Raw genomic sequence first — 25,894 nt, 5'->3', positions numbered from 1 at the left:
TGCGGAGAAGCCATCCAACTTTTAAATTCAGTTAGTCACTGAAGATGAAGCGGCAGCTGAAGCATTTTCCAGGGATTGAAGCTGTGCATCAATGTTTTCCATGGAGTTAGCCAAAGACTGTAAGGCAGTTATCAGGGAGTTGTCTGCAGTGGAGTGTTCGCAAATAGCAGTAGAGGTGTGGGCTGGAGGGTGAGAGAGAGAGGAGGTGTTCCTTTTCTTAGGCTGAGAAGCTTGAAAGGGGCCTAATTTCCTGGTCCTTTTGTGCCTGGGAGTGGGCATGGAGGGGGACCGACTGGAGCAGATGAGCCTTGTTTGGAAATAAGCATATGCTCTGCTGGATTGTAGCTGATTGCTGTGTGTGTGGAGGAGTCATCTTGTAGCACTAGGCAAGAGCTCCTGTGCCAGCCACCCAAAGAAGTGGATGTGATCTCCAACAGCAAGTCGGTGCTCGGGCCTGGATCCTCTGGGAGAAGATCATGTTGAGAGTCAGACATCGGCTTAAAAGTCAGTAACAGGATGCAGAAAAAGGTGAGTATAGAGTGTGCCATTTGCAACGATTCTCACTGAAATGACAGTTGACAGTAACAGAGAGAACAGATTTAAAGTTTGACAGCTAAGACATGATTGGCTAATAGAGATTGTGGGGGAATCTGATTGAGTCAACCCCTAATCATCTGATAGGAGAACAGGAGAAGTGTGGGGGGGAGAGAGAGAGAGAGAGAGAGAGAGAGAGAGAGGAATGAGAATGAATGAATGAGTTTATATACAGTTTTTCTGCTTGAATTTACACTTCATTTTCGTCTTTAACAATGCATCAATTTATTTGTTAATCACATCTTAATCTTCAAAGTAATAACACTATGTATTCTGGTAAAAAGTACAATATCATTATATTGAAATATAAAAGAGGTAACATAAAATAGTATTTGAGTAAATTCTGTTTGTTACTTTCCACCACTGCTTAAATGACAACCCCTTTGTCTGCTTACTTCCACCCATTAAAATGTATCATACAAAATGTAGCAAGCTAGAAGCTGCCTGTTGATTAAACTAAATTTTATGACAGTGTGTTGATACTAAGTGTATAAAAATGCTTCTATGTGCCATTTATTTCATTTATGGTAATTGTTGTATTGTATTTTTTATAATTAACATACAATGAAGTTTGACTGAAATTAATTCAAGCACTCCAGCACCATGGACAGCAACATACACGTACATTCCACTTCAAGTATGACAGCTGTATTTTGTAATTATTTTTGAAGATTTCAGAAGCCACATATAACAAATGATGAGCTTGTAAATTTACAGCATAGATATTTGTCAGACCAGATGAAACCTTATTTGTTGCAGATACCTCGTACCATTTTTAAAGCAGGACTTACTTTTTAAAGTCTGGTATTGATGCTGTTTATTTGGACTAAAGCTGCTGATAGTTTTCCTGATACTGGAATTATATTATATATATTTTGATATTTTTGATTTCTTATAAATGTAACCATTTCTGTGCCAAAATATTCCAAGCATACAGTGTTTTTTATTCTTCTCAGGGCAGAGAAACAATAATTGTAATATTTAACTAATAACAATAATTGTGCTATTACCATGTGGCCTCAGAGCTTTTCTTGGTCACAAACTTCATTTGTTCAAGTCTCACCTAATCATTTTTGAAGTGTTTAAAATGCCTTTGGATTAACACAATTTAATCCTGCTTAACACTGAATATTTCTGGTGTATGCATCATTAAACATTAAATTGAAAGAGTTCAATTTGTGCAGTTTATCAGCAAATGAAATTTATCTCAAACTTAAATTTGTACTACCTTAAAAACATTTTTTTTAATTTCCAATAAAACTGTTTCATAACTGCTATAAAATATTAATGGTAATTCTGGCTCTTGAGAATCCACAAAGTCACACACAAGGCATTCTGCTGAAAGGTTTCCCTACACATAGCAGTTTGATTATGTCTGCAGGTGACCATTTTCTCTTAAATTCAAAGAACAAAAAACTACATTTATGACACATACACACACAAACAAATGTGCTGATAATGTATTTTATTCCTCATCATCATGCAGTTAAAAAGTCTCATTATCCTCATCATTCAATCATTGACAAAAACAGATTCATCCTAATGTTGTACAGTAAATAATGGCTGACCCTTTAACATTCAGTTAAAGTCATAAAAGAATATTTCTCCATTCAAAACCTTCAAAACATTAGAATTTTTAAGCAGAGATGTTAAGTGGAGATGCTGAAAACACTAAATTCAAACTTTGTGTGTGTGTGTGTGTGTGTGTGTGTGTGTGTGTAACACTCACTACCAGTAACAGTGATTTCCTGTCAGCCTGCAGCATCACAACAGGATGAATCCTTGTTACTGACAGTGACATGTCACAATCAAATACAGTCCCCATCCATGTCTGCCTGATGATTGACAGGAACTCCAACCACCCTCACAGTGCTGAGAGATGACTCTAACCAACACACAAACACAAGATGCAGATGAGTGAATGCTTCATATTCAGTCAATGCTGTAAATATATAAGGAGTACCACAACACCTCTTTCAAAGAGGGAAAGGAGTGGAGGAAAGAAAAGCAGAAGAGGAAGAAGAAAAAGCACAAAAAACAAAAAGGGCATCAAAAGAAACAGAGTGAGAGATAGAAAAGGAGCATAAACACACAGAGAGAAGTACAGAAAGGGAGGAATATGTAATCAGACAGATTGAATATGTTACTAATAAACAGTACTGTGTCTCCATGTGTGAAAGTCAAGGTTAAGTCCAAAGGTGTGTCAAGATAACAATGTACAGAGTTCAACAGAGAGATAAAGGAGAAAAAAAGAATTAACAGATTACACAACAGATGGGGAAAATGTAATAAGTCATGGTGCTTAGAAACAGTATTTTCAAGGTTTTAATACCTGAACATTAGTAAACACATTTCTGACTATTTTGGATCTTTGTCAGATTAGTGTATACTTTTGAAAACAGGACAGCTTTATATAAATCACCAAAATTACAAGTCAAAAACAATTCATTAAGTAAACGTTCAGACATTAAACAAGTGATATTTACAGTTTTTGACACTTCCACTTGGGGGCGAAAAGTGACACATTTTCCAACTCTATACATTAGGTGGTGAACATAGTGGAGCATTTAGCAGCTAAAGAGCCAAATAATTTATATATATAGAAGTTAGTTGAGGCCAAAACAGAGATAAAAGGAGAGTGAATGTTCATCAGGTGGACACAAACACGATTCCAAATCAACTGCTTGCTAACATATTGACAACTTCATAAGCAGATAATATGTCAGAATTTTGTTTAATACTTGTTTTTACTCCCAAGTGGAAAAAACAACAACAAAAATCATGCAGCTTTAATCTCAGCATCTTTGTATCACTAGAAATTTACCTAACTACAAATGTATCAGTATTTTTACTTGAAAAGTTTAATTGATTGTTTTCTACCAATTGATTGACTGAAAAATCAGCTCATCTTATTTAATATGTAAACTTGAGACTCTGTTCTCTAATAAAAACATCTGTATTCCCTGTTGTCTGCTGCCTCAGTAAACAAAGCACAGAAACATGGTGACACTTAGTTTTAGTAGCTGCTGCACTCTTTTCATTTACACTCAATCAAGTGTATTGATCTGAGAACCATGATTGACCATCTACAACTACAGAATCAGTGTGAATATTCTCTCTCACACACACACACACTCACACACACACACACACACTGTAGAAAACAAAAGGATAAAAAGAGAAGATCAGAAGGAGAGCAGGAGAAACTCAATCCATCCGTCACCTTTAAGAGCAAGTGACCTCTTTGTGTGTGTGTGTGTGTGTGTGTGTGTGTGTGTGTGTGTGTGTGTGTGTGTCTGTGTCTGTGTCTGTGTGTGTGTGTGTCCCCTGGTGGCTGTTTGTGTCAAGGGAACGGAAACTTAAATCAGCAATTTAGGTTAATAATTAATGAGCTTAACAATGTATTATTAATGAGACTGAAGGCTTAATTGCCCTCTGCTTAAAAAAGGCAGATAACACCTGAAGATAGAAAGAGATACGTGGAGAGAGAAGGGATGAACAGAGCAAGAGGGTAAAGATGACAAGTGGAGGGGAAAATGGATGGAAAAAGACATAATGAGAGAGTAAAAAAAGAAACTGATGATAGAAAATGGAAGGAAAGAGGGGTGGAAAAAACAGAAAGAAGAAATACTGTAAATAGAGAGAGGAGATATAGAAGTGGCTAAGAGATCAGGAGAAGACAAAATTGAGGGAAAGGCTAAAAAGAGAAAAGGTGTGAATAAAGACTTGAGAGAAAGATGAGCAGAAGTGAAAGATAAATGAAAGCAAAACAAGTTGGGTTAAGCAAAGGAGAAGAGGTAGATGGATGAAAAAAGAGAGAAGTCAAAAAAAATGAAAAAGGTATCTGAAGAGAAGAAGAGATGAGAGATGCAGGGAGAGAGAACAAGAAGTATAGGCAGATGTGTAGACAAAGATAAAGAGAGACAGATAATTAAAAGTAGAAATGGAAGGATAGATGGAAAAACATGAAGAATGTAAGAGGGATAGCCAGATGAGCAGAAATAACAATTTTAAGAGATGGAATAAAATGGAGAAAAAGAAAGGGCTTAGAAATTAACATGGTAAGAGGTCAGAAAAGATGAAAGGACAGAGGGAATGAAAAGACAAAAAGAGGGAATAATAAGAAGGGGAGAAGGAGAGGAATGTTAAAAGGAGGGTTGTGGACTTAACAACGGTCACATTCGTCACCATCCACAGTAGGATTTCTACAGTCCAGATTGCCTTTATATTTGGTGCCAATACTCAGGCTGCCTGGAGTATGAATCCTCATCTGTTTAGTGCAACACAAGGAAACAAATGGCAAGACTTAACTTAGGCCAGAGCCAAGCTAGCTGTTTCCCCCTGCTTCCAGTCTTTATGCTAAGCTAGGTTAACCACATCCTGACTCAAAAAGAGAGTAGATAAGCATGTTTCCAAAAATGTTGAACTATCCCTTTGATATTTTTTAATTCTTGATTTATTTAACTACTATGGACTATGGAGCCTGCAAGTCCTCAAAGATTTGTATTAAAATATGCAGTGGAATACAGCTCAATAGTTTTTTGAGAAATTACTGAGTTCTCAGCAAAATATTACATATTTAAAACTGCCATTTTAAACTGCCAAAAGAATCTATCGAGTAAAAAATGGTAGATAATGTTGCTGTAATGTTCATCTCTGTGCCTCTTTACTCTTCTCTTCTTCTCCAGTGTGTATCGAGTTGCCCAGACAGTTTGTTAATTGCAGGGAGATTACAGTGTGTATGAGCTAGCATCAGGCCTTTTAGCAGTACCTAGACACTATTGGATTGAGATCATGTTGACTGCATTAACACCTAGTAACATCTCTATGCAGCAAAACACATGACTCTATCAATGTGAGCAGGTCGGGACAGAGCTGCTCACTTTCTGTCTGGCAACACATCTTTGTCTAACTCTCAGTTTAAACCTACACATTTACAGGTTCAATCAATAAATTCTCTGTTTGCAAGTCCTCATTCGATTGTAACTGGGAAGTGTGAGCTTGAAATTTTATAAATGGTTGGGGTTGAAGAAATGGGAAAACCTGAACTGATCATTATGACATTTGAAGATATAAGACCACATCACCTATTAGAAAACTCAAAAAAGTTTCATTAGAATAAAATGAAATACAATTGGTAATATGAAGCTTATAAATATAAATAAAAAATAAAAATAAATAAAAAAAGAAATTCCACACATGTCATGTTATTCTTAAATGGGAACTAGTTATTTTATTTGTAATATACGAAGCACATCGTTAAATTTTATTTCACTGCATAATGAACCAAAAATACAACCAAATACCAGTTTTCACCTGTCTGGGTTGATACAAATTTCTATACTAAAATATAAACTAATTTTTGCTATTCTTTGTGTATTTTTAATACACATCTTTTACTAAATACAGAAATAATTAAGCTGAATATTGTAAAATATCTGTGGTCATTCATTTAAAATAGAGAAAACTTGACTTAATTGAAATGAAAACCCGGACTCTCGATCACTCACCTTCATGTGTTGGTCAGCTGTGTGTTTGAGTGTGTCAGGTGTTGGAGAGGAATGACTGTTGGTGTCTCAGGTGGGTCTTGTTAACCAGGTAGAGGTAACCTCTGGACTTTATACAAACCTGTGGACTTTGAAGAAAAATGTCTAATCTTTATGGCTGAATAGTGAGTGGAGATGTGAACACAGATAGACAGAGATATGAGGAGGTGTTGTAAGAGCTGAGAGATATCTAAACGCTTTAACATCACATGTTGACTTTGCATGTGAACATGCAGTAATACATGCAGTTAGCTTGAGATAGATTCAGATTCAGATTATTCATTACTCTGTGGAGCAAGCAAAGCATGATGGCTGTTAAACATTCAAAAGAAATTCAGCTTTAATGTCAGACTGATGATGTCACTGAGTGGATTTAAAAACACACTGCAAAATGATGGCAAACTAAGCCTGGGTATCTAGAGTGACTGTTATACACAATTAGAAATTATTTATTGGCGCACATTTCGGGTGGATTACTACATTGTAAAATCTTATCTGTGAGTATTATAAACCAGTGTGCTGTGTTTGGGTGTCTGATAAGCCTTTGAACACTCCCAACCAACACAGCCTCTTCATTGTCTTCAGGCCTGGACTGACACTCGGGAGCACCAAGACTTTTCCCAGTGGCCTGGCCTGCTAAATGGCCTGACAGGCTTGCGCAGGCTGCAGATTTTTTTTTTTTTTTGACCCTGAACGCAACACTGGCGAAGCACTGTGACAGCCAAGTATGGTAGAGGGGTAGAGAGCAAATCAAGAGAGAGAGACAGAGAGAGAGAGAGTGAGAGAGTAGCTGGCAGTTAGTGCGGTTAAATGACATAGCAGCAAGATGAACGGTGGAAAAAAGAGAAATGTGGAGGCAAAGAGAGAAAAAAAGAAAGGAGCTTGCAGGAGATGCTGCTAAATGTGGCAAAATTGACCAAATGTGTGCACACAAGGGACCACAGCGGCCAGGTTAGTCAGTAAATAAACATGCTAGCTAGCTAACACTTGCTATCTAGCTAACGTAGCTAATGTTATTAATGCGTCATCATCGTCCCCTGTCAATGTTAAAGCTGCCAAGAAACTGGACAATCAATAATAAAAGTGGTAGTTCCCTTTCTAATTTCCTCAAAATCATGCCTGATGGCCACAATCAGCTCCAGCAGTCGTGTCAGAGCCAGAACGTGGTGCACATGCGCCCAGTGGCATCAAGCCATAAGCAGTTGTTGGCTATTTGTTTGCTATTCACATGCACTAAGGTGGCCTGACCAGGGCTATATTTAGCGCTATATTTCACGGCCTGAATGATTTTCCCAGCCTGGCCCTGATTGTCTTGGCATTGGCTGTTTTCAGTCTTGACAGTGTTGACCATTGAGAGACCGGAGAGCCAGAGAGTCAAAAATGGAGAACACTAACATTTTAGCTGTGTCCAACCATTTAATTTTATATAAGAGCATAGCAAGTTACCCATTAGCCCACCAGCCACAGTGGCTCACAAACTACCACCATAAAGTTGTCCCAGCATCACCAACATCATCAACCATTGTCACCTATTGTGTGAGGACGCACTAATTATTTTTGTTGTGACTTTCACCCAGTGCATGCAGGCTGCTCAGCTCTGTGGCCACTGAGTGTGGATTTGATCTCATGGTAAATAATCTTGCCTTTGGTTTGGTTTGTTTGACATGCTTGTATTGTTGATTTCTGGTTGACATTGTGGGTGTATGTGATGTGCTATTGTATGTAGATTTGTATTTTGTATAATGTGTTCTGTGTGTTTTTTGCTTTAAACTGTTTGTTGTTGTGCTGTTGTATGTTTTGATTGTGGGGGACTACAGATGTAAATTAGCTTTGAGCTAACTCTGGTGCAGTGCATCATTTATGTTAAAAACTGTACACTGTCCTGATAATTAAATACAGTACAATAGGATTTGTTTTTATTTTGGACACCTCAGTAATGATGTTACTGATTATTCAATTTCCATTTGAGCCAACCCATTAGAATTCTTGATTTAGTTTAATTCACTGGATTTGTTATATTCCTATAAGTATTCTATTTTATTTACCCTTTACCTACTTTCTTGGAGTACTGCATATAAAATATATTAAATTGAAGTGTTTCGTTTTATTTTGTATGCTTCTGAAGACATCATAGATGGGAAGTTGGCTGAGGGTGAGCCAAACACACACAGAAGTCAAGCTGAAGTCTCTCTCTCCCTCTCTCTAGCCATATAACTGATGCCACAACCATTATGTGGTCTGTGGGTTGCTCTCTCTTTCTTCACCTCTCCATTTTTTTCTCTTCCTCTCTGTCTCTGTCTCTCGGTTTGTCAGGACACAGGGAGTTGTGGTTAGAGGGAACTGTGGGAAGAAGAGGCAGAGAAATAAACACCACATCCCAATGAGGGTAATGTCAAATCTGCCTCATTATCAACATAAACCCTTTCTTTTCTTTGGTGTGTCTATGTTTATGTGCTGCCTCACATACACACCATATAACATTGACTTGGTATATTCCTTTGAAAGTCTATATTTATCCCTGGAGACTGATGACACATCAAATGCATTTGATATTTTAAGTGTTAAAGTAACACATTATTTGGTTTCTGCCAACCTCACAGTGACCTGCATAAGACCTAAGAAACATTGGTGTGGCAACCCTCAGAAAACAGCAACAGTAAGAGTACTAAGGAAATAAATCAAAAGAATAGTATACATTAAAAAAAAGAAGGGCTTAGCACATTGTAAAAAAATTTGATTAAAATATACATACATAAAATATGTTTTGCACATTCCTACAATGAGGCAGTCTATAGACATATTTATTAGCTTATAAAGGATGTGACAGAATGCCCTGGAGTGCATTAGCAATAATGGGGGGTGGATGTGCAAGGCTGACTTTAAAGTACTCAGTCCTTAACAGTGGGGGAATATCTCTTCCCAGATAGCAGGGGGACAAACACACTGTGTCCTGGATGGGTTGAATCCTTGCTGATGTTACTAGCTCTCTTGTCAGTTAGAATACACAGATTGTAGATCGTAGGAACTGGTAGCTCAGTTTCTACAATCTGCTGTGCTGCTTTAACTACCTGGAATAAGTTTTTCCTGTTCTCTGCAGTGCAGCTGTTATACCACACTATGGCACAGTGGGAGAGGATGCTCTCTATGGTGCTGTGGTAAACATTTTCTTCAGCAGGTGGGAGGTGTTGAAGGACCATGATAGTTCTTTCATTATGTATACTCCAAGGAACTTGATGTTGTTAACACTCTCCACCTCCTCTCCATTTACGTGGTTTTTGTGGTGTGAAGGGACCAGTTTGTTGTCTGTACACCACAACTTATCTTCAGATATGAATCCCACTATGGTGGTGTCATCAGTGAACTTCACTATAGTGTTACAGGGGGGAATGGGGGTGCAATCAGGGGTGAAGAGGGTTAAGAGTGCTGGACTGAGCACAATCCTGTAGCACACCTGTTTTCAGAATAAGGGCCCTTACAAAAAATTTATTCAAATGTGCTGTTAGTGTCTTTCTTTTAAACTAAAAATGAGAGAGTATGCTTTCAGTTTATTCTTATTCTTATTATTCTTGCATTATACATAAAGTTTAAGTATACTTGGCTTGTAGTTGTGATTACTCTTTTGATAGAGTAGCCTATTAAATACTGTTTTCACACATATCAGTGTCTTTGAGGTAGTACTCCAGCATATGTTTTACATACTATCCTATAAACTTACATGCTCATGTTTATAATAATATAATAAGTCAGCTTTGGGGTGGAATAGCTTAGAGTAAATAGTACATGGGTGGAATGGGTGGATCTCTTTTTTATTTTTCAGTCTCATCACAAAACATCAAATTTGTTTCAAGTGGGAGTTGAAGGACATGTCCTGATCAAACGTAAGGTCCCTGCTGGAGCCCAGGGCAATGCCATCTAGAGTAGCTATGTCATTAGATAATGTGTTTCTAAGGTGTTTAGGGCCGAGCACAATACATCAGTTTTGTCTGAGTTTAGTAGAAAAAAATTGCAGGTCATCCAGGTCTTTATGTCCTTAAGGCATGCTTGGAGTTCTGTGCTTCATTTATAAATATAATTGGGTATCATCTGCATAGCAATGAAAATTTATGGAGTGTTTCCAAATATTTTTACCCAAAGGAAGCATATATAAGGTGAACAGAATTGGTCCAAGCACAGAGCCTTGTGGAACTCCATGTCTAACTTTTGTGTGCATGGAGGGTTCATCATTAACGTGTACAAACTGAAATTGATCTGATAAATAGGATTTAAACCAGCCTAATGCAGTCTCTGTAAAAGGATGTTATGGTCAATGGTGTCAAATGCATCACTATGATCTAACAAGACAAGTACAGAGAAAAGTCCTTTGTCCAATGCAGTTAGGAGATCATTTGTAACTGTCACCTGTGCTGTCTCTGTGCTATGATGTTCTCTAAATCCTGACTGAAAATCCTCAAATAAACTATTGTTATGTAGAAAGTCACATAACTGATTGGTGACTGCTTTCTCAAGGATCTTAGAGAGAAAGGGAAGATTAGATATAGGTCTATAGTTGGCTAAAACGCCTGACTCAAGAGTAGGCTTTTTATTACAGCTACTTCAAAGGACTGTGGTACATAACCTGTTAACAAAGACAGATTGATCATATCTTTTAAAGAAGTGCTAACTAAGGCTTCCTTAAGCAGCCTAGTTGGGATGGGGTCTAAGAGACAGGTTGATGGTTTAGATGAAGAAGTCGTTGATGTTAGTTCAGGAAGGTCAATTGGACAAAAACAGTTTAAATATATATCAGGTTTTAAAGCTGTTTCTAAAGTTCTTGTGTTTGGGGATAAATCAGTGCCTGTTGAGAGCAAGAGGTGATGAATTTTGTCTCTAATAGTTAGAATTTTATCATTAATGAAGCTCATAAAGTCAGTACTACTGAGAGCTATAGGAATACATGGATCAATATAGATATGACTCTTTGTCAGCCTGGCCAAAGTGCTGAAAAGGAACCTACAGCTGTTTTTATTCTCCTCTATTAATGAAGAGTAATAGGCAGCTCTGGCATTACACAGGGCCTTCCTATATGTTTTAAGACTATCTTGCCAGACTCTTCAGTTTGGTGGAATGCCAAATCCTTTCAAATTTTCGCAATGTATGCTTTAATTTCCGAGGTTGGGAGTTATTCCATGGGGCTGACCCCCTATGTTTTATTATCTTCCTTTTTAAAGGGGCGATGGAGCACTATCAACAAGATTGTCAATTTGGGAGAGACTAAAATTAGCATAAGAGTCCTCTGTAGTATTGAGACACAGCATTGAATTCAATACTGATGGAACAGCTTCCTTAAATTTAGGTACAGCACTATCCGATAGACATCTGAAGACATTTTTGTCTAATGGCATGTAGTCTAGTAATAGGAATTCAAAAATTATTAAGTAATGGTCTGATAAAATAAGATTTTATGGAAAAACTATTAAATGTTCAATTTAAATGCCATAAGTCAGAACAAGGTTGAGAGTATGGTTAAGACAGTGTTTGTTTACACTCAGAGAGGAGCCAACTGATTCTAATAATGAGATAAACGCAGTGCTAAGAATAGTCTTAGCATTTTATTATTCATGTGGACATCTATAACGATAGCGTTATAGATGTCCACATGAATAATAAAATCACCTACTATAATTACTTTATCTGTACTAAGGACCAAGTTTGATAACAACTCTGAGAATTTAAATTCAGAGTACAGGCCAGGAGAACGGTAAAGTATAACAAATAGAATTGGCTGTAAAGTTTTCCAGGTTGGGTGAGACAGCTTAAGAACAAGGCTTTTGAATGAGTTATAATTAAATTTAGTTCTAGGGCTGATAATTAGGCTTGAGTTGGAAATGGCTGCAACTCCATCTCTTTGGCCGGTGTCTCGAGGAATGTGAGTATTACTATGACTGGGGAGTGTGGATTCATTTAGGCTCACATATTCTACATGATACAGCCAGGTTTCAGTTAGACAAAATAAATCAATATGATAATCTGAGATTAGATCATTTACTAATACGGCTTTCGATGACAGAGATCTAATGTTTAATACTCCACATTTAATTCTCCTATTTTGTTGTACTATTGCAGTGGTGGTGTTAATTTTCTTTAGATTTTCATGAATGAATCTTCTTCTGTTTACTTTAGATTTAGTTGATTTAAGTGGTCAGGGGACAGACACAGTTCCTATGGGGTTTTGGGTGGGTAACTGCTCTAATAGATAGATAGATAGATAGATAGATAGATATTACTTTATTGATCCCTGAAGGGAAATTCAAATTGTCAAGAGCTCATCAAAATATAAAAACAAAAAACTATCTGGTCAATTCAGGAGGAATTGAACAGTCTTATTGCTGTGGGGACAAAGGATCTCCTGAATCACTTGGTTCTGCAGCACAATGAGAGGAGCCAATTGCTGCAGCTACTCCTCTGTTGCTCCAGGAGGCTGTGGAGAGGGTGTCTGCTATTGTCCATTATAACTTTCAGTTTGTTCAGTGTGCCTCTCTCCACCATAGATCTTAGCAGGTCCAATCTCCTGCCCAGCACTGAGCCCGCTTTTTTGACCAGCTTGTCTAATCGCTTGGTGTTTTTGTCTGTAAGGCTGCCTCCCCAGCACACTGCAGCAAAAAAGAGTGCATTGGCCACCACCGTGTGGTAGAACATGTTCATCATTTCCATACACACATCAAAGGACCTCAGTGTCCGCAGGAAGAACAGACGGCTCTGCCCCTTCCTGCAGAGGGCATCGGTGTTAGAGGACCAGTCCAGCTTGTCATCCACAAGGACCCCTAGATATTTGTAGGTGTGCACCGCTTAAATGTCCACCCCACAGATTTTCACTGGCTCCAGAGGGGGAAATCCATGATAATTTCCTTTATTTTTGAGGTGTTCAGTTGTTCACCACCATCTCTAAACGCTTCCTTTTTCTGGTTGAGAATTGCTTTTATGTCACTTGTGATCCAGGGTTTGTTATTGGGGAAACATCATACAGTCTTTGTAGGTATGACTATATCTCTACAGAAGTTGATATACTCAGTAAAACAATCAACCTGACTGTCAATGTCCATCCTGTTCCCGTCTGTTTCCAGCAGCACATTCCAATCTGTGCATTCAAAGCAGTCCCTTAGAGCCTAACTAGCCTCAGGTGTCCATTTCCTGACTGTGAGGGTAGCTGTAGGCTGACTCAGCACACAGGGCTTGTAGCAGGTCTGCAGAAAAAACAGGTTGTGATCTGACCGGCCCACTGGTGATAAGGCAGTAGCTCTGTAAGTTTCTTTGACATTGGCATATAGCAGATCAAGTGTTTTACTTTCTCTGGTAGGACAATTAACAAACTGTGTAAATCCTGTCAAGTGGGAAGACAGTTTCACATGGTTGAAATCTCCAGATATTAATACAAGTGCCTCAGGATGTTTAGTCTGTATCCTGGCAACAGTTTCATGGAGAACTTCACATGGAACTTCAGCAGTTGCCTTTGGAGGAATGTACGCAAGTATTGTTATGATATGACTGACGTCTCTTGGTACATAGTATGGCTACTGGGCGCTGGCTAACTACATTAGCCAATGATTGGTTTTCCCTGGAGCTGCACTTCCATTTCATTGAGCCTTGCCTCCAACACTGCAAATTAACTACATTTATTACATGTACCATTAACTAATGTACTATTAACATTACCATTCACTAAAGGAGGCTGAGGAATAGCTAAACATATGACACACTGAGCAAGAGAGAGCAGTAGAGCAAGAGGGAGAGAGACAAGCCATTGCTAACTGCTTAGCTAAGTTAGCTGCTAAGCTAACGCTGAGTTAAAATAACTAACAGCTGTGGGATTAGCAAGAAAAGTCACTAAAAGAAGGAGAGAGCGAAAAGTGTTTGAGCAGAACTAGTGTAGGTTTGAATATACAGCGGATATTTATCCACAGTAATGAGGAGCATAGCAAAATTAACGTTGTTGAGTTGAGTTGAGTTGAGTTGAGAGCAGCAAAAATGCTATCAGTATACATAGTCGGCAACCGGAAATTACTCAATACTGCTGCTTACTGCAGCACATCACTACCTCTGCAATCACTGCAATATGTGAAAAATGATTTAAAGGTCCAGTGTGTAGTATTTAATAACATCTAAAACAACAGACTTGGTAAAAATTTAAGATATACTTATAAATAATCTATTAATTAGTGTCTAATCAGCTGAAAATAATAATTGTTGTGTTTTTGTTACCTTAGAAATAAGCCCTTTATATCTACATGGGAGCGGGTCCCCCTTCACGGTGGCTGCCATGTTGCATTGCCATGTTTCTACAGTAGCGTAGAGCGGACAAACCTAACTGACTCCAGTGAGGGCCTTACGCGTTTTAGATTCAGTGGGCGACTACCGGAAATGCACCGGTTTTAAAACGAAGAAGAACGGACCAAACATTTTGTATTGTGAGAAGTTTTTGAAACCAAAATCTGATAAATGGAGGATCATACTTATTTAGAAAATGACAGGAGCATGAAATGTCGTCGTCAAAGAAACAAAAACATGAAGAAGCTAAACAAAATCGGGACAAGCATAAAACGAGGACAAACCCAGATGGAAATCCTTGATGAGAGAAATGTTTGCAGACTGACACCGAAGTTTCCTGTTTACTGCTGGACAGGTAAGAGTGTAATGTATATTTATTTTGCCCCGCTGGTAATGGTTCAAAACCTAGATGATGTACGATGTTAATTAGCAGTACATTAGTTTTCCTGAAAAGAAACGCCGCCACGTAACGTTAAATATTAGCACACTTTAGCTTCAGTTTGTGCCTCCCACAGAGCTGGTGGTCTGACAAGAGACAACAGGGAGGCGACGTCGTGCTAATAACCCAACGATTTATTCATTTTCTGTGGCAGTAAGACGACACATTGACTGATAACTAAGATATTTAGCGCTGGTGATGTGCTAAAGACAGTAAGTCAGAGTAATGAGTTAGTGTGAAAGATAAACTGAGAAGTCTGCTCATTACCAAGTTAATACATCCTGTGAATTTATATTTATATTTTTCACAGTGCTCCATGATTTCATTGTTTGCTCCTAATTTGTCATTTAGGAGCACATTGGGGGGCAAAGTTAGCTTAGTCCAACACAAGTAATGTTTTCCCCATTTCAATGTTGAAAAACATGTAATTGCTACCAGAGTTTTAATTTTACATTTATCAGTCAGAAGCAGAATTTTTCTGTTATTTATTTTGGTGTGTTTATCCAGGCCAGCCAAGGCTCCCAGCATCTTAGGACGTAACATAATGTATTACAAGGGTTTGTGACTGTGTCATAAAGCACTTATTTTCTTAATGTTGCTGTTGTTTCTCCAGCTATGAGAGAGGTCCTGTAGCATCAATGCATGGTATTGCCTTTATCTTCATCCTAAAGTGACTGTCTAATAGGTCAGGGGTATTTCGCTGTGTGCCATTGATGGCTGGGAGTACGTTGGTTTTCATTACAACCAAAGACAACAAAAGTTGATTTCACTGAATAGCTACTTGTCTCTGACTGAAAGTGTGTTAATCAATTAAATAATCTGATCTAGTCTGTTGTTGGGATGAAAATCTGCATGGAATAAGGTTGAACAGTTTCTGGTGAGCACATTAGATAAATAAATAGATAGATAGATGATTTATAATAGTAAGTTCATTCATTTGTGCTGTTTTATTTTTCTCAGGCACTATGGGTTGGCATTATTCACCATGTCTGTGACATGTATTGCAGATCAAGTCAGGAGAGGTCTAGGTAAGTGATACACATTTGTTTGCCTATGTAGCATATTAACTTACCCTGTAAGTCCTACTCTTGGTTAAATAGCACTATTTTCACATGTACAACTGTATAAAATGTATGAAATAGTAAACTAACTCTATGTGTAATGGTACTGTCTTCCACAGAAGCAGGTTTCTATGCAGCTGCTGCTCTACACACAGCTCCTGGAGCAGATGAGGAACAGCAGTGCCAGTGAATCATGGGTGTTGTTCCTGCCATGAGAGCATCTTCATCCAAAGCAGCAAATTGAATACCTTTGGTGTGGTATTGGTCTGACCCTTGTCAGCTATTATATGTGCAGCAATTTGACTGCTGGAAGGTGATCAGATAAGTTTAATCACACTGCTTTTAGTGTTCAAACAGACTAATGATTTGATAGATTATTCTGTCTTTATCAGAATCAACTCTGAAGAACACAGAATAAGCTGTCAAAATGTTTGTTTAAACAGTAAAAGCTGCATGTTTATGTTATCCTTTTATTGTCCAGATTGAAAAGGATGTCCAAAAATGTTTCTGTTAAATAAAATATATTTTTATTACAAATGTCATTATTCTTGGTGTTGTTTTTTATATTTTTATTTTGTGGTTCAAACTAGTGAATTACAGTTAACATAACCTGAAGTGGCAATGAAAATTAATCCATAACATGTATTACAGTGCCCTGTTCTGAGGATCAGTGGTATGGACAATATACTGACTGCAGGGAAATACTGTCATTGTATAAATATATATTAATATGTTTATCATTACAATTATCACAGCACATCTGATGAATATCTTTTATTTGGTAAACTTGCACATTTAAGTTGAACAAATGTGAATATATAAACAAAAAGTTTAATAATTATCCAGAAAATATATAAATATAGAAAATGTATAGAACAAGTATAAAATAAATAAAATATCAGAAATGTAACAAATAAATATGAGATGATTTGATGCCTTGATGATGAACAGGCAGGTGTGTGAGTACCTGAGATACTGTGTGGACGTTCCAGAGGACCTGGAGGGAAACTCAGAGGCCAGTTGTGAAACCAGTGTGATGTCTTTGGAGGACCAGGGAACTTGTCCCTGATCCTCCAAATACGGCAACTGGGGATGACAAGTCAGTTTCCCTGGCCTAAAGAGCCATGCTGTCAACAGATGAAATGTCTATAGGCAGCATAACGGTACTCCCGGTTGTCATCCCCAGGCTTCCTGGTTTGGCCAAATACCATAATGTCCTCCCAGTACCACCTGTGAATGCATAAAAAGCCTTTTCAAGACAGTACTGGGAGAAGTGCGGTATTATTATTACACAATCTGCAGAGTATTGGCCACAGCATTTCCTCTCCCGGTGCGTAGGCATGTCTGTACAGTTACTACAAGCACACCATGGTACCCCTGGCACTCCAGCAAACGGTGGGACACCATGCCTGCACTTATGCATCATCAAGACATCAAAAATGAACCCTGGCTACCTCTGAAGCAGTTCACTGGTGAGCTGCCCGTGCTCCTCCAAGGTCATCTCCTCAAGAAGTTTCTGAAAAAATAAAACACAGGAAAAACACATATAAGGCTTTATAGGTTATAAGTTTCATGATATGTTGGAAATATGGTAATGGTAGTGCAGAATATGGATTGTAGGCTGTCTAGAGTTCCCAAACATGTCTACAACAATAACATGATTTTTAAAAAAGTCAAAATATTGCTGCTCGATACTGTTCCTATATAGTATTTATATAGTCATTCAGTAGTGTTGCTGATGTTTTTAGTAGCCTCTTTTATACAAAGAACCCGTATTATAGCCATAAAGATGATCCAAGAGAAGGACATTTCTCTTTGTTTGATAGCCTTAAAAGTAAAGTTAGACTTTTCCGTCAGCTTCCCGACTCATTTAAAAAGACGACAGAAAGAGAGAGAGAGCAGCTGTGGTCGAGTGAGCTAGAGGGTGAATGAAGAGAGGGAGCGCTAATAGCGTTAGTGAGGAAGCCGGTGAATCAGATCGATAAACGTTATTTTCTGATTGTTTCACAGCAGTTAGTTTCTAAAGCACAAACACACCCACACACCTTCAAACCCTCTTCAACCCTGCAGCTGTGCACTGCACCACCTGATTTGGTCTGAATAAAGGCTAAACAGAACAGCGAGGCGGATTACAGGCACAGTATTCCCGCCTTGAACGGGCTGTGTAAAAGGGGCTACTGACTCACATTACACTGATAACACATCAAACTATACAGACTACAGTAATGTAAAGCACAGAGCTGCTATGTAAATACCACTTTGTGTTGTATTGGCATTTTTAATATCGTGCAGAACGGGTAAGAATATGATAAAATAATTGTATAAATAACGTCACAAACCTCAGTCGCTTTGGTCCCTTCGGAAGGTTTCCAGCCTCTTCCCCTGCTTCCGCGGTGCCGGTGTTTGCTCTCCTCCCTCGCCTGGCCCTGCCTGCAGCAGAACCACTAACTCGCCCTCTTTCTCGCCCTCTTCATCCTCTAACCTCCAGTACTTGACTCTGCAAACAGATAATAGAATATGTAACGTTATCCTGCCAACGCTATCTCACTATCAATAATGCCTAACGTTAGAATAAAATAACGTAAATTTTGTTTAGCATGACGTGCTAATGTTAGCTTGTATTACCAAAACACTAAAACACTCATAATTGCTATCTTACTTGTGAGCTATTACCTATAGTATTATAGACTAAATAATTAAATACATCTTCACCTCATCGCTTGACTTGTTAGAGATGCTCGAAGTTGTCGTGGACGATGACATCTTCAGCAAATACCTTCTTGTCCTTGAAGGCCACCGTAGCTTCTGGAATCTCTCCAAAGTCTTAGGGAGGGGAGTGGAGGGGTGAGCGACGGGGTGCTTCAATCTAGAACCTCACCGTTAGAGGCCGCTAAATACCACACATATTACACACTGGACCTTTAAGTACAGAAGAAAAACTTTTCCCACTCAGTCCAGTCTTCACAAAACAGAGACAAAGTCTGTGCTCTGGTGGACAATGGCAACTAAGGAATATTGAGTCAGACTCACTAGAGTCTCTAGAGTTAGAGAACCATGACACTATTCTATTTCATTAATTTTTTATTATATCTATTTTAATTACAAATTGTTATTAATTATATCAGCGTTTGTGGGAAATAAAACAATAGCCTGTCACTGAAATCTAATTAACATAGATAGATAGATTGATAGATAGATAGATCCCACATGAAATTATCAATCATGATGCAGCACTTAATTCGTAATCTCGAGTCCATAGAGTCGAGATAGATCCATATAATAGTACACTCATAAATACTGAAGGGGCTTCTACACGCTTTTTACACAGTCAAATATAACCAGAAGGTAGCAGCAAACATCTGGACATAACGTTAATGGCCAGTGCTCCTGATGACATGGCCAGACTTCACATGAAACTGCCACAGAAAGTGACTTTAATAATGTTATTAATTGTGTTTGGAATGCACTTGATGTTGCAAGATGAGAACTGGCATCGCAGAGGGATGAAGACAAAATACTGACAGCCACAAGAAACACATCTGAGAGGCAAAGAAGAGCAAGTCCAATGACAGGTAACTGTTACCTGGTGTCCTGACAAATAGAGCTACTGCTCAGAATGACTTACTGACACAATGTGTGCAAGTGCAGAGCATTTCAGAGGTGAAAAAAAATATTCCAGAGGACATGCCCATAATTTTAAACTACCTGGGATTTTCATGGTAAAGAGAGCAGTTTTCTATAGGTAAATTAAACTAGAAATGAACTTAGACTAGAGCTGAAATTAGACCAGATTAAAATGTTATCTCCAAAATTAGCAAGAAAAAATAGAATATTTCTTATTTTTCAGGTATTTCAAATAGCTTATGACAAGTAAACTAGCTGTTTGTGTGCATGGAAATAATGTGTTTTGAAGCATCTGTGTGTAATAGCATGTTGTAGCTGCAGTTTTAAGTATTTTTTATACAGATATCTAGTTCTTTTTGGTATGAAGACCATAGCAGTCCATTCTGATAGATATTTCCTACCTGACAGCTACTCTACTTTTAACCACATTTATTGAGGTAGTTGTCCTTTCTGATAAATATTCCCTACCTGACAGAATGATGAAGTATTCTACTTTTTACATTTATAGGAGTTGTATATCTGCTTCTCACACATAACTGACCTGAGTAGCTACTAAAACGATATTTGTTGTTAGGGTGGCTCATTATGAGTGAGAGGCTTACTTCATTACACTAGTCTGACATGATGAGCTACTGGTAGCTCATTCTGAGTGGGTAGCGCATACTGTCAGAACACCAGCCCTCTTAAATGAGTATTAGCATTAACATTTAAAGCTATGTTTACAGAGTTAATGTCAGAATTCTCCTTTTCACTATCACTGCTAACTTGCTAGTGGCTTCAAAATTCATCATGTGTGGTCTTTTTCACTTCACGTTCGAGCCGGCCTGAACAGTTAACTAGCTATGGCTGGTTGCTGGCTGCTGTGTAATGTAAGCTTACAGAAAGTAGGAGAAAACCATAGGAGAAAACTCAGTATTGCTGGATAAGTGTATTAATCCAATTACTGGAAGAATGTTAAGCAGATATTATCATGATAATATTCAAACAAGAATGTTTTTTAGAATATACCTTTTCTACAGCAGTGTATAATTGATCATACTTTTGGATTATTTATCATAATTTTGGAGAAGCTCCCCACATGCTTATCACCATGAATATGATAACTTCTTCATACAGTGCTTCAAGGGGTCCAGCTTCTCGATGTCAGGTGGCTTGTCTGAAAAGATTTTAGCAGTTATTAAATATGAGATACTCCACAACTATCCATGCTGTAGACAAGGAGATAACGGCAGAGATAATAAAAGCTATCATATGAATAGAAAAATAATCAAATGTTATGTCTGTGGCTGAGGACACAACATGAAAGCCCTCTCTCATAATGGTGGACTGTATGTGGGGAGATAAGGTAGAGAAAGCGAAATCTATTATAAGAAAATGGTCATCTGGCCAAACTCAGTGAAGTAACAGTGAAATTAACATTCCTAATGTGCTGGAGGTGCTACTGGCACAGTTGAATAACCATATGTAATAGTTCTAACAATATATTACATTATGTTTTGTACAGAAATACAAGGCACCTGCAAATAGCACAACTGAAGTTTGAAGAGTAAAGCTCTTCCTGTTGCCAAATGCTGATTCAGTTGTCCTTCCACCTCATACAGAATGCTAACCAGAATAGGTTTAGGTAATGTACACACTGTATTGGTTTTGAATGTGAGCACGCACCTGAATTTCAGGTATTTAATTTATCAACATTACTATATATTTACAATGCTGGATATAAAGTTTATTTATATCTGTGTGGTCAGGGTGCAATGCAGAAAACAATAAAAGACAACCATTGTGCTCCACTCTTGGCAGCAAGACTTGACTGCATCAAAATGCATGCATCATTTAATTTTGGCTTCATTTACCATTAGTCCACATACATTAAATAATATTAATTGCAGTCTGTCATCTTTATGCCATTTATTTGGTGTCTCAAATTCATAACAGAGCAGGGTAATCTCTTAGACCTTAATACTACATGACTACATGACTACAAGTCACATGATTTTATTCTAATGCCATTTATCTTACACATGTATGGAGCAGGACTTGCCCCGATTAATTTTCTCAAGCAAACACCCCAAACATCCAAAAATCAGTGTTTATCATGAGGTAGACCTTGTGCATATAGCACAAATACTGACATCATATGCTGAAAACATAACAAATACAGCAAAGTATGTTGTTCATGGCCTGTAAAGAAACAATAAGGCTTTGAAACTAAGTCAAACAAAATGAATTATTGAGACAGTATATTGACAATTTAAAAAAAAAAAAAAATTCCAGGGATCTTGATTCATGATTTGCCAGGGGCACTCTCACACAGAAGTTACGTACAACTTGCGTGGACTCTTTCCCACGTTTAACCTAAATGTAATTGGATTTCACCTTACAAGAGCTGATAAATCCAGGGTTCTGACTAAAATTTAGACAAATACACTGAAGGAGCTGAAGACAGCAGTTGGCAGACGCAGGGTTTATATTATTCCCCAGACCAATATAACATTGCCTATTAGAGGTGAATTTTTGTTGTTGTTTTGGGCCAACACTCCAGTTTGTTTTGTCTATCAAGATTTCAGAACCTGAAAGGACTCATACCCAACCAGAAACATCTCCACCAGCTGGACCTGAGACAGTTTCACAGTCTCTACCTGCTTCTTCATCAGCCACACCCACTGCTTCATTGACAACAATCAGACCTACAGCCTCACCCACTGACCCCCCAGCCATTTATGTAGGTCCATCCCAGTCCCCTGCACCATCAGCCACCAGACCTTCGGCCTCAACTGCTGTCACCCAGGTCACACTCCCTCCTCCTCCTTATTGGAAAAAAATAATACATTTTGTATGTACTTTTGCTAATTCAGATTGATGTGTAATATTGATGCCTAATAATCCTAGATAAAAAAGTCATCCTTTCAGTTTTCAAAGCTACCCTCAGTAAAAGACAGTTGGATGTAAATGAAAATAAATAAATAAATAAAAATAGTTTTGATTTTGTGACTTGTTATTTGTCCATTTGTATGGTTTCTGTTTTTGTGAGTGGCATTGGGGGGCTACAGACTACGAAGTACAACATTTGTACTTTTAAGGTCTTTCTCAGAAGGGCATGTGTGGAACCACTAAACAGGCATTTTATATGTTTAAAAACAGGAACCATGTGTGACACTGCATTTTACAGTCATTAACAGTCTCAATATTCATTATTACATAGATTTGACAGAGAATAATATCAGAATACACCAGAAGAATAATCCCATTATAATGTCAGTATTGTGCTAAAAGGTTTGGTTTAAAAAGAGCTTGAAATTAATTTTAGAAAGGCCTGAATATGTAATACTGGCAGTTAAAAAGAAAGAAATCTGATTTTTTTAAGACTCCTGTCAGTGACTTTGTCACTGATGATTCTCAGGATGGGGAAGAGGACAACATTATTGCAGTTCTTTTTGAAAGTGACAGTTCTCCATCACTAAGTTTTATTTATTTTCTTCACTACAGAAAACTGGGAGAATATTTTTTTTTAAGAATTGTTAAAGACAATGCATTTCACATACTCAAAATTAAAAGAATTGGATATTGCCACTTTTTTAAAAGATTTCCAAGATCACCTGTCCCACAAAGTTACCAACCCTTTTTGCCAGTCATTTCTTATGAACTTCAGGCATTTTATATGCTTTAGGAGGAAGTGGAACTTGCCATCATTTTGAGCACTTTTCAAGAGGATTACCTTTCTGTTGGCCTGGCATCCACCATTTGTATCAGGAGGAAAAAAGTTTCTGGAGAGCACCATTAAAGCAATCTCCAGAGCCACTTTCTGTTGGACCCATTCACCACTCATTGAGTTTGTAGGAGAAGATGCAGATGATATGGGGGGACCACAGCGAGAGTTTTTCATGTCTGAATACTTCAAGTAATTTATTAAATTTGCCATTGCACACAATGACAAATGTGTGCATGTTTTCAGGTGAACTGCAAAGTAATACAAATTCTATTTCTCTTTTCTGTTGATTTATTCTAGACTCTTGATAATAGAAGTATTTACCTCTTGCCATTTTCAAGGGAAAGGCTGGCCAGGTCTTTCTTAGTTATGACCAAGCAGCATTAGATCAGTGTAAATATTTCAAAGGTGCCAACCTTATCGCTTGATCAATTGCACATGGAGGTCCATGTAGCAAAGCCCAGGATCCCAGCCTTTTCCAGTTCTCACTCAGATTTCTTTCTAAGATCCTACAGTGCAAGACTTGGGGGACTGGATTGCTGAGTGCAGCGTCCCAGTCATATTTAGTGCCACAGTTGAAGACATACCAAAAATCTATGCATATATGGTGAAGCACTACATCTTTCTCAGCTAAACACATATACAAATGAAATAAGCTTTACAGTAATAACTACTACAAAACACTGTCAATATAAAAACATTAATTTACTGTACATTATTAGGGGCGGCTGTGGCTCAGGAGGTAGAGTGGGTCGTCCACTAATCGAAAGATCAGCCGTCAAATTCCCGGCATCTCCTGTCCACCTGTCGAAGTGTCCTTGGGCAAGATACTGTTGGGACGGGCAAGAGTGCGTTTGGTCATTAGCAATAATAATGAAATCAAGATATTGTCAGTATTAATCAATAATTCGGGCACCAACTGTTGGATCTGTGAGGAGCACAGTTGATTATTTGCAATAATTATCAATTATCAAAGATAATTAACTAATTATAACAATTAATAGAATTATTAATATGAATTAACAAATACGGGGCACCACCTGGAAAACAGGACCAATAACCAAACAAGGTAGTCTCATGAAAGGAGTTCACCTAGAATATCAATATCTGAGGGATATTAATATTCACAGGTGAACAAAGAAGGGTTGAATTCGAGCTCTGTCTCCTTCAATCAGCCACTTTTCACAATATGTTACACACAATAATGACAGAAGACCTTCTCTTTAAAGACATAACAGTATTTATTAAACTTAGCAAGATTAACAAAGTTAACAAATGCTCTGATCAATAAATCACTGTTCTAAAATGTAATCTACCAAAGCAAAACACAAACAGCTATACAGGGTTGAGCACATGCAGGGGAATGCGTGTGTGTGTGTGTGTGTGTGTGTGTGTGTGTGTGTGTGTGTGAAGATGGCGACGGGGCTTAACGTGATGACGTCGTCGATCTGCGACATGACTATGGGAGGAAGTCACACCACATGGAAGTATGGCGGAGTCTTGGTTAGACAACAGCAAGATGGCGCCACCTGGTGGTCGGCGTCTTGTGCTCACCCAATTCCGTGAAAAACACGCATCTGATGGCGGATAAGGAAAGATAGAGCAGCACTGTATCTAATGTTATCTGACCATCAGATGTGTAAAAAGATGTTGGTGCGTGTATGTGTGTGTGTGTGTTAGTTGCAAGAGAGGGAGAAGAAGGAGGGAAAGCGATCATGAGGGGAAGAGAAGCAGTTCCTTTGTCCACAGACAGCATGCATACGGACGGCAGTCTGTACTGCACGTTGTCTGGTTTCTGATCGACACAGCAACTTACTTACTCACTCACGGTGGCACAAACACAGCAGTAGTCACGAGCGGGACCAACACAAAACAGTCTGGCATGGTGAACACAACTAAACAGGCAGCAAACTTAAAATACTCCTAAGAGTAAAGCAGAGAAAATGGACTCGGCGGTCCGTCAATCCACACAACAAACAATAGCAATAAAGCTAAAAAGCTAAATGCTAAACAACAGCACTGATGCTGAAAAGAACACACAACTAACACTGCCTCTGCCCAGACTTATGCCCCTTACTGGGTCGCTTCAGAAATCGAGCAGGGTGAGTGTGAAGTCCGTCTTTCTGTCTGGTTCTGTCCTCGGCTCGGATGCTGATGGTGGCTGTTCTCGCACAGTCAGCGAAAATCACGGCGAGCTGGCTCTCAGTGGCGTGCCGCAGAGTCGACTTGGTGAAGAAGAGCGGGGCAGAGAAGTTCCATGTCTTCCTGAAGAAACTCCGTTTCTTACTCCTGCAGAGGAATTTGAGGGTACTGGTTGCAGCAGCGTTACCTACGTTAGCGAAGCTGACTCACAGGAGGACGATGTTCCTCCTTGCTCATTTCACAATGAAGGCGTATTTTTCAGGGCGTGCTTGGATTTAAAAGGGGCGGTAATGGTAATGTCATGGCTGTGTCATCAGGACACTCCGCTATGCAGGAGCATCTCTGCCAATGACAGACTGTATGTTGACTGTTTCCTGCTGAGGTGTGAAAATTGCAAAGCATCACTGGAAATGGAGTTTGCAATGGACTCCCATTGTCTGTAAGCAGCATTTTTGGCACTGCTCCTTTGTCTCAGGAGGAC

The 25,894-nt window shown here is 38.5% G+C and overlaps 2 long non-coding RNA genes across 2 annotated transcripts; both read left to right on the top strand.

Moving 5' to 3' along the window:
* Positions 1-6,442: 6,442 nt before the first annotated feature.
* Positions 6,443-22,504, top strand: LOC137177157 (uncharacterized). The gene is made up of 3 exons (XR_010925988.1): positions 6,443-7,091; positions 8,454-8,526; positions 22,126-22,504. It is a non-coding gene; the product is annotated as an uncharacterized lncRNA (long non-coding RNA).
* LOC137177156 (uncharacterized) lies at positions 11,297-16,564 on the top strand. Its single transcript, XR_010925987.1, has 3 exons — positions 11,297-14,796; positions 15,841-15,908; positions 16,061-16,564. It is a non-coding gene; the product is annotated as an uncharacterized lncRNA (long non-coding RNA).
* Positions 22,505-25,894: the final 3,390 nt, after the last annotated feature.

The sequence above is a fragment of the Thunnus thynnus genome, chromosome 24 (assembly GCF_963924715.1).
Source record: "Thunnus thynnus chromosome 24, fThuThy2.1, whole genome shotgun sequence".
Lineage (NCBI taxonomy): Eukaryota > Metazoa > Chordata > Actinopteri > Scombriformes > Scombridae > Thunnus > Thunnus thynnus.
Note: the sequence above shows the minus strand (reverse complement) of the source record. Positions and strands in the feature narration are given on the sequence as shown.